The sequence below is a fragment of the Myotis davidii genome, unplaced genomic scaffold (assembly GCF_000327345.1).
Source record: "Myotis davidii unplaced genomic scaffold, ASM32734v1 scaffold226, whole genome shotgun sequence".
Lineage (NCBI taxonomy): Eukaryota > Metazoa > Chordata > Mammalia > Chiroptera > Vespertilionidae > Myotis > Myotis davidii.
Genome location: NW_006297224.1, coordinates 2611869 through 2622580, shown reverse-complemented (window position 1 = coordinate 2622580; position 10712 = coordinate 2611869).

Below are 10712 nucleotides of genomic sequence, written 5' to 3'. Positions count from 1 at the left end.
GCCCTCCCAGCACAATTATAGCCAACAGCTGTAGTTGTAAGCTTGAACCTATTGTCGGAACACATGGCCCCACGTGCCTGAGTAATGTGGGCTTGATAGAGTTCAGGTGCATGTAGTTGAGTAGGATTGAAACCCAGGAGAATGTTTGTAAACATCTTGGTCACACCCTTACTTTGCCTCGTAGCATCTGCTATAAACAAAAGTCATGGCTATGGGCGTGGTTGCGGCTGTCTCAGAAAAGCAGTGTCCCACCAAGACCCCGCCTTCATTCTCTTGTCTGTCTTTTCTAAGCCTTTCAGCCGCCCCACTCAGGTTCACCCCATGCTGGCGTGGCACACGATCTGCCTCCACGCTCCGAGGGCGGGTTCCTGCCTCAAATCCTGCCCTTACAGGAAACAGCTCCGGGAAGGGTGCAGCCACTGCGAAGACAACCCCTGTAGGACTGACTTCCTTCCGCGTGGTCGGCAGCTGTTCGTCTGTATGTGACAAACACCACCCATGGTTTTTATATAAGTACATTTGTTCGAAAGCAAGGTAGATATACATATCAAAAGGTAAGGTTTGGTATACAGAATCCATTGTCAGATTGGAGGAATTGCCTCTGGCTGTTCAGGTGTTTAGCCAGTAGGAGACAATAACATGTAGATTGAAATGCCCTCAGCTGTCTGGCAGCAAGCAATCATTTATGCATCCTTTTCAGGTTTGGGGAAATGCCCTCAGCCATTCCCAACAGGCAATAACATGTGATTCAGCCTTTGCTGAGTCCCCAAGTTCCATCAATCTTTCAATGAAACTCTGGCATTTATGACATGCTGGAATTAGCTTCTGGCACTCCTCAATATAAAGCAGGCAGGATTTGGGTGGGATCAAGCATGCTGCAAGGGACCTGCAACAGGATTCACCCTGTGAAGTAGGGCAGATATAGGGGCAAGGGGACATGTGAGGAAAGGAAACTCAGCTGCATGTACCAGGAGAGAGCCCTGCCTGACTAGCAGCACAGTAGATGGCTGGAATGGCAACCTGCACATAGCAAGTCAACTGTCAATCTTGAAAAGCATCAGCAAATTTAGGAGCAAGGAAAACGTCACAGGCAGGCAGCCAGCATCAGGAAGTCTGTCAGCAGATGGAAGGTGCTGGAATTCTGTCAGGTGGGGGTGGCACTACCCAGATGAGGCATAGGAAAGCTAAAGCTTGACTGAAATTACAAGTGTCACATAGGCTACTAAGACTCAGGAAAAAAGCATCCTGCTTCAAGAATAGGAGTAGAAGGCCCTGGCTGGTGTGGCTCAGTTGTTCGAACCAGTGACCTCTGGTCTGGTTCGATTGTCGGCTTGATCCCCTGTAGGGGACATGCAGGAGGCAGTCAATCAATGTTTCTCTCTCACACCAATGTTTCTCTCTTTCTCTCCCTCTCTCTCTCAAATCAATAAAAACACAGCTTAAAAAGAAGAAGAAGAAGAAAATTAAAAAAGAATAGGAGCAGAAGGGAAGCACCAAACTTCTGGAACAAATGAGCTATGAAAATTAAAGTATAAGGCACTGGATATTGGTATAAAACAGAAAGCTTATGCTAATTCAAGAAACCTATCATGTAATGGAAACTACGACCTAGTAGGATAAAGTTGTTTAATGTTATGGGGACAGTTATTCTTTCCTCATGCTACTTGTAAGATATACTGTTAAGTGAAAAAGAAAGTCATAAACTATTTACTCTATAATTCTATTTACATTTAAAAATCTGCATCCAAGTTTCTGCATCCAAAAGTGTAGACACAGTCGCATGCACACAGGATTAGTAAGAAAACACATTCCAACATCACCAATGCTAACAACGGGGAAGAAAATGGGAGAGGTGCTTTCAGTTTTTTTATAAACAATTTTTAAAACTATTTTACAATGCTCATTCATTAATATATTACTTTTCCTTTGTTGTTGTTAATCCTCACCAGAGGATATTTTTCCATTGAGTTTTAGAGAGAATAGAAGGAAGAGGATGAGACAGAGAGAAACATCGATGTGAAAGGGACACATCAATTGGCTGCCTCCCGCATGTGCTCAATCAGGGCTGGAGATTGAGCCTGAAACCGAGTACATGCCCTTGACCAGAATCAAACCCAGGACCCTTCAGTCTGCAGGCTGATTCTCTATTCGTTGAACCAAATAGGCTAGAGCTTAATATATTACTTTTCAAAGAAAACAAATTTTAAAACATCTAACTCAGAGGAGTATCATAAAGTTCAACGACAACAACAAAAATGTTTGTTTCTGAAATGTGTAACACAAGGACAAACACATAGTTAAACCCAGACGAATGACAGAGCTGTCATTATTGTCACTGCTGCTGTTGCTGTTGTTGGAGGAAAGGCAAACATCCACAACATTTATAAGAACACAGCAAAGTAAAAACAAAAGCAAGAGCACAGTCAGGAACATAAACGAGCTATATTTAAACAAATGCAAGTGCTAAGAAGACTGTGAAATGACTGACGTGTGCTAAGCAGGAGGGAGCCCACCCGGGAAAAGCCCATGGAGATGAGGCAGATTGAACAGAATGCTGAGGGTAGGAAGGGAGACGGTTTGCCAGCATCACAACGCACGAGGACTATAAAAGTGGGTTGCAAGAGCTAAAGATCTAATGATGCCGACATATCTAAGTCCACTTTCAGGTTCAGACCATGTCAGAGCCTTTCTCTTCTGAGATGAAAAGATCCAGCAGGCAGTGAGAGAGGTCATACATGGGTGCTCTGGGGGAAAGGCACAGAAAGGGAGAGAAAGGTGGATGTATTTACAGAGATTGTCATCTTTTCCCAGGTGGTCCGGGGAGAACCAGGCCATCATTACAGGAGGTCAGCCAACGGGTGATAAATGCTTCATCTGCTACAGTGCCTTGTACAAACTATCCTAGTCACTGGGGTTTGCAATAATAAATTCAATTCTTTCTCATTTCCGTCTTCCTCGTGAGTGGCGGGGGCAGGGGGGGTGGGAGGTAGCAACCTGGGACCAGGCTGTCCCCAGCACAGAGCTCCACCCATGCACCTGTATGGCCTCACTGGCTCTTTCTGTTTCCTCATAGTGGCTCTCCTGAGCAAGTCTAATATGGTTTTATGGATTACATGTTGTGTCCCCCAAAATGTATATGTTGAACTGCTAACCCCCAATGGGATGGTAATAAGAGGTGTGGCTTTGGAGAGGTAATCAGGTCATGTATTCTCCAAAGAAATAGAACCAATAGGAGATTAGATTAGATTAGATTAGATTAGATTAGATTAAATTAGATTAGAGATAGATAGATAGATAGATAGATAGATAGACAGATTTATTCTAAGAATTGACTCACATGATAATGGAGGCCAAGTCCCACTATCTGCTGCCTGGAGAACCAGGGGAGCCAATGGTATAATTCAGTCTGAGTCCAAAGGCCCAAGAACCAGCAGTGCCAATATCTAAGGACGGGAGATAAATGTCAAATGTCAAATGTCTCTTCCTTTATGTTCGTTCAGATCCTCTGGGCCCACCCACATTGGTGAGGCTGGTCTTCTTAGTCTATCAATTCAAATGCTAATCTCCTCCAGAAACACCCTCACAGACAGACTCAGAAACAAGGGTTTCCCGGCCATCTGAAAGTTTCTTAACCCAGTCAACTTGACAAGTAAAATTACCCATTGCAGGTCATGAGGGTAGAGCCCTCGTGATGGAATTGGTGACCTTATAAAACGAGAAACAAGAGAGCTTACTTCCTCTCTCTCTTGGCCACATAACAACAAACAGCCATCTGCAAACCAGAAAGCAGGTCCTCAGTAGACACCAGATCTGCCTCCAAGTTGATCTTTAACTTTCCAGAACAGAGAAATGCATATTTGTTTAAGCCACACACTCCATGGTTATTTATTATGGCAGCTGAAATAAACTAAGACTTGGTGAGTATGCATTTCTATTACTGGTAATCTACAAAGGTCTTTGGGTTTACACCATCATTTTCAGTGCCAGGACAGGACTTTTGTGATCTACCACCCATGACACCAGCAGATTCACTAACAAATGGGAAGCTGTGGCTCCCTGGTTCTCCTAAGCCTGCTTCAATGTGCCGCTCATTTCTTGGTCATCAGAGTGCCTTACTGAGTAGTGAGCTCATGCAGCTTCTCATTCACACTTTCTCCCTTGGAGCACGGCCTGTGCTATGCCTTCCTCTTCCCCCAAACTCTCCCATCTTGCTCTCATGACTTCCCACCTCTAAGTCTCCAGGTCACTGGCAGCGTTGTCCTTGGTCAACATATTGAGGTTATCGTGCAACCTGCATCTTGGGTTGCCAGTTCAGCGACGGAATCCACATGGGGGTCACTGACTGCCTGGTCATGGATATCTTCCTTAATAGCTCCTCTTGGCCAACAGCACCCTAGACATTGGGAGCCCATCCCAGCAAACTGTCAGTGCTCTTTGAAGCTAGATTTTTAATTTTTTCTACTTGACTGTACCAACTCCTATCAAGCCATCATTTGTGGCTTGGAAGGAGATGAGAAAAAAGGAGGCAAAATGCTTGTGGGACTGGGATTCTGCAGTTCCAACCTGAGGTTATGCAAACCAAAACTTTCAGCACAACCTCGTGAAGCAGGAAACCATCAATATCTACACTCAGCTGAGGCGAGGCAGAGACAAGCCCTAGAATAATACTAGGGGAAGGGAATAGGCCTGCACCGAGCAGTGACCTACGGAGAAACCTGGGGCATGACGTTGAGTTCCCACTGGCAGGGCTCAGATGAGAAGGGAAGGTCCTTTAAGCTTTGCTGTAGTAGTTCTGTAATAGTACATCCTAATTAGCAGAATTCAGTTCAGAAGTTCACTAGTTAGTTAACTCAAGACTGACACTGAGGAATGAAGCATGGGCCCTGTATTAGTTTGCTCGGGGCCATAACAAAATACTACAGACAGAGTGGCTTAAACAAAAGAGATCTACTGTCTCATGGTTCTGGAGGCTGGAAGTCCATAATCAAAGTGCCAGCAACATAGGTTTTATTCTGACACCTCATCCCTTGGCTTATAGTGGACACCATCCAGCTGTGTGCTCTCGTGGCCTTTCCTTGGTTTACGTGTGCAGTAAGTATAGGTGAGAGTGAGCAAGTATAGGTGCTTCTGTTTGTGAGCACACTAATCCTGTTGGATCAGGGCCCTACCCCTATGATCATTTAACCCTAATCACTCCCTTAAAGGCCCCTTCTCCAAATATAGCCACCCTGGGCATTAGGTCTTCAATGCATGAATTTGGGGAGACACAAACATTCAATCTATATAGGTCCTAAATAGAATAAGCTTTCTCAGGAACTTATAAGTCATATTTGAAAATACCTACAGGAAATTTAGAACTATTATTTTATTATTGGCATGGAATGCAATATTGGTTTTAATAACACAATGACAAAGCCTTAACCCTTGGAATACCAGGGAGGAGAGATCAAACCATCCAGGTGGGGCCACTTTTAAGGAATTATCATGTAAGGGACTGGATAATATTTCCCATAAAAAGAAAAAGGCAGTAGAAGGATGAAGTGTTGGGAGCATGAACTCTGGGGGGAAAGCAGAGAGGTGGAGCCAGTGAGCAGGCTGTGCAATGCATGATGTTCCACCTCACAACTCTTATCTCCTAAAGTGACAAGTCCATTTGGATTTCTAATGAAACACAACGAAGGGGCTAAGCCAGAACTGTTTACAACCAGGAAAGTACTATCTTTGCAGGAGGTAGGAAGCATTTGGAAATGTGTGGCAATGTTTTGGGTTGTCATGATAACTTCAGAGCCCCATTTACAGGCTTGTAATGCCCACAATGCAAGGGATGGTCCCATGAATGAAACAACAGTCTCATCCAAATGTTAACATGTTCAGTCTAAATTTACCTAAGTCTCTGAAAGGTACCTGAGGCCCCCAGGCTGCATTATTCATTTATACATTCACTCATATGTGGGTTTATTAAATTCCTACAAAGTATAGAAGAGCCAGGTTGAACCAACAAGAGTAAGACATGGAATTTGCTCTCAAAGAACTTAAAATCTATATGTACAATTAAATATGGTATTTTATAACAAGGGCTGTAATAGTTGTATAAATAGAGCAATAAGGCGGTGATTAATTTAAACTAGGTGAGAATGGAGAAGAGAGAGCATCAGAGAAAGCATATTTGAGTTGAGATGGAAAGGGTGATTAGACTACCAGTGAGATGCCATTACAGAAGTAAGGGGAAAGGACATTTAGGCAGAAGGAACAAGAACAAAGGCATGGAGGCACAAGAGTATGACGTGTGTCACATAGCACAGAGTACAAAATAATTTTGATAGGTGGATCTGGAAATCAATTTGAGCCCAGATTGTAAAAATTCTTTCCAGTCATTCTAAGAAGCTTGGATTTTAATCTGTAGAAAATTGAGACCTATTTAAAAATTAGAGGCCTGGTGCACGAAATTCATGTGGGGGGGCGGGGGGAAGGGGGGAATTGTCCCTCAGCCTGGCCTGTACCTGCTTGCAATCCGGGACCCCTCAGGGGATATCTGACTGCCAGTTTAAGCCCAATCCCTGATTGCCCCTAACTGCTTGCCTGTGGGATGGGGCCTAAACTGGCAATGGAACATCCCTCTTGCAATCCAGGACCTCTGGCTCCTAACCACTCATCTGCCTGCCTACCTGATCACCCCTAATCACTCTGCCTGCCTGCCTGATCACCCCTAACTGCTTGCCTGTCTCCCTGATTGCCCCTAACCACCTCTGCCTCACCCCTGCTGCCGCAGCTTCATCTGGAATGACATCCGGAAGGTCATTCAGCTGTCCGGTCTAATTAGCATATTACACTTATGTTATTATAGATTGATTCAGGAAAATGACAATTATTTACGAATTCAAAAAGCAACTTACAGCAGGGAAGGAGATAAAAGGAGGAAGACTACTTGAGAGCATTGCACTAGAGCAGAGGAAAGAAGAGGACAGTGGGAAAGGAGGTAGAGTAGAAGCAAACAGGTGTTTCAGAGCTGGAATCAACACATGCCTGTACTCTGGGGAAGCTCATTACAAATGGTCAGGGATGTTTTTCCAGGTTTTTGTGACACCAGTTAAAATGAAATTTGTTGGTACAAATATCTCTGTATTGGCATCATTCATGGGCATGAAAAGACTAAATGGGAAAGAAAATAACAGAAGGCAATTTATTGTGACAAAAACTACATGGTCTTGTGTTAATTATGGGTAAGGCTCTGTTTACTTTATCAGCTTTGAGTTTATCCATCTACATTTCTCTGAAGGACTGGTTGGATCACACCAGCTGCCATGTCTCTAAAATGCCATAAAAATCTCTCTCATGATAAGTGTGCAACACATGGTGGTACCTCTGAAACTTGTTTCTCTACCAATTTGGCCTTCACCTGAGTTGTTATTATGTTCTCCTCCAACCTTCAGGATGTAGCCCATCTGTTCAATAATGCTTTAGCCTAAACAATCTGAGTAGGATGGATTATAAGAGAAAAATCCAACATTATGATATCCTTACTGTTTTAAAAAGCTCAAACATATGGGTCTCAATGTCCCAGTAATTTTTATCTTTCTAAATTGATCTTTGTTGTTGAATTACAGATGCCCCCTTCTTTATCCCCATTGACCCCCTCCATCCTGCCCCAGACACCACCACCCCCCCACACCCAGGTCTTTACCACATTATTGTCTGTGTCCATGGGTTACGCATATGTGCATAAAGTTCTTTGGTTAATCTCTTTCCACCCACCCACCCTTTTCCTCTGAGATTAGACAGTCTGCTCCATGTTTCTATGTCTGTGGGCCTATTCTGTTTATCAGTTTATTTTGTTAATTAGATTCCACACATGAGTGAGATCCTAACTCACAGAAAGGAATACAGTATCAGTCTTTGCCCAGAATGACCTTTCTTTTCCTTCTTTCGATGCATCAGGTGAAGATTTAGAAAAGGTGATTAGACAGGGTTCTAGCGATGGCCCTGTGTTCTCTAACTTTCAACAATGCTGACGAGATTCTCAGACGCTATTCAGCGCATCAGGGACACTGCTCTTCCGGGACAGCTAGTGCAGCATGTCACACCCAGCAGGGGAGTTCCAAGCCTGGTGGATTATGGCTTCCGGCAGCAGCGCCGCTGGTAGGGAGGTTTCTTTCCTCTGTTTCTGTTTTGATTCCCTGTTGTTTCTGAACTCTGGGAAAGAAAAATCAGAGGAAGTCAAACACATTTGGCATTTTGTTGTACTATTTCCATGTAATCTTACGCTGTAATTGTTTAAATTCAATGCTCATGCTATTAAAGGGGAAAATAAACACAAATCAGTTGCACTTGTGCAATAGTATTGACAATCTAAACCGATAACTCAGAAGAGGTCAAACTGAATAACTTCCCATTAAGTTAAAGGCAGAGTAATTATATTTATGTTCTAGTCTGTAATTCTAGAATTTTGCAGCTAGTATTCTACCTTTTTAGTCTTGAAATATCTCTTACCTGGTCAAGTATCTCACATATGACATTAAGTACCCAAAGTCCTTAAATACTTACCTATGAGGCAGGAAAATTAAAACAGAAAACAAAGGCCTCAAGCTCTACCCCTCCATCTTGGCTAAAGCATCTCAGACAAAACCTTTACTTACCACCTACTAGTATTCCCCTGCTCCTCGTTCCTCAATTTCCTGTAATTGGGAGGACCAAAAAAATCATTATCTGGAGGGAAGAGATAAGGACAAGCCACACTGGCAGTCACCACACCAGCCTCTGGAACAGAGGATCACCCTACCACTCCCCCAATGTTTAATACAAACCTTTCACCCAAACCCCAATCACCGCGTCTCATTCTTCAAGGCTGCCTGCTCTTCTACATGCTCTCACTACTCAAGTGTGTACTATCACTTTAATATATTTATTGTGCTTTGTTAAATCTTTCTGCTATATTCTTGACTTTCTTCTTGTTCTATGACAAGGACCTGGATAGGATTAAGGGCTCCCTTTAGCCTCCCTGGGTGGCACCAGGCATCACTTAGTTTATAGTTACAAAACAGTAAGCCACCTTTACAATGACTAAAAATGTATTGTGAACTCACTATGCACTAGACGTAGTGCTTTAAATATATTAGCTCTTGTCATCCAACAGCCCTGCAAGTATGCTACTTCATTACTCTTCCATTTTTTAACATAATTGTTCAAAATACATGTACACACGTAGAAAAAAGTCATAAAGAATTATATTAGCATTTCTTCAGTAGTGGAACTTCACATGATTTTAGTTGATTTTTTTTTTTTTTACTTTTTTTATTTCAAAACTAGAGGCCTGATACCCGAAATTTGTGCACAAGTAGGCCTTCCTTCCCCTGGCTGCTGGCACCAGCTTCCCTCTGATACCCAGTACCAGGGTTTTCCTCTGGCCATTGGCAGGCACCTGGGACCCGGACTTCCCTCGCAGCCCTGGCTTCGTCCAGAAGGTCATCTGGAAGGACATCCGGGAGGACTTCTGGTCTAATTAGCACATTACACGTTTATTATTATAGATCATTTTAAACTTATCAGAAATGTTGCAAAAAGACTACATAGACTTCACATATACTCTTCACCATGCTTCTCCTAATGTTGATATCTTACGTAATCAGAGCACAATTTTTTGAAACTAGGAAATTAATATTGGTACATACTATTAGCTAAAGTAGAGTCCTTATTCAAACGTTACCAGTTTTTCCATGAATGTCCTTTTCTCTTCCAGGACACAACCAGGATCCCACATTGCATTTAAGTATGATTCCTTTGCCCCTCCCCCCATCTGTGACAGTGCCCCAGTCTCCCAGTCTTTCCTGGTCTTCCACGACCTTGACACTTTTGAAGACCACTAGTCAGTGATTTTTCAGAGTGTCCACCAATTTGTTTTTAACTAATGTTTTTTGATAATTAGACAGATTATTCATTTTTGGCAAGAATACTATAGAAGTGGCATCCTCTGCATCATATTATGGTGCATCTGAGGTTGATATATGTTAACTATAAAATGTTAACCTTAATAATTTTAAGTTGTTTGCTAGATTTTTCCATTTGTGTTTAATTAAAAAAGTTGAGTGAGACTCATTGAGATTATGCAAATACTGTTTCTCCTTAAACTTTCATTCATTAATTTAGCAACCATCCATGGATCTTACCTGCAATTGTTACCATGGTGTTTGCCTAATAGTTTTTGCATGCCTTTCATTTCTTCTACATTGATAAACCAGAAATCTTTCATGAAAGAGTGGCCTCTTCTCCATTTATTTGTTTTTATGATTATTTATTTATATCGATAGGGGCTCATGGATATTTATATTATTCTGTTGATTATAATTCCATACTCTTGTTTATTTTGTTACACATATTGTTTCAGGTTTGACCACTGAGAGCTCCTTCAGTTTGGCAAATGTGTCTTTCAAAATGACACATTAATTTTTAAACCACTTCTTTATTTTCTGTACAAAAACATTCTAGGATCTTCTTGTACTTTTTTTTTTCTATTTCAGCATTGGATCAACCATTTCTCCAGAGATATGGTTTCTTTTATTGGAGAAAGATGTGTAGAAGCCAAGGTCTGGGCACTAGGTATGTTCATTGCTACTGGTCTCTTCTTTCCTCTAGGAACACTCAGTGGACAGAGTTAGAAAATGTTATGTATGTCTAGTAACCCAGATATATACACATTTACATTTATCTCTGCATCTACC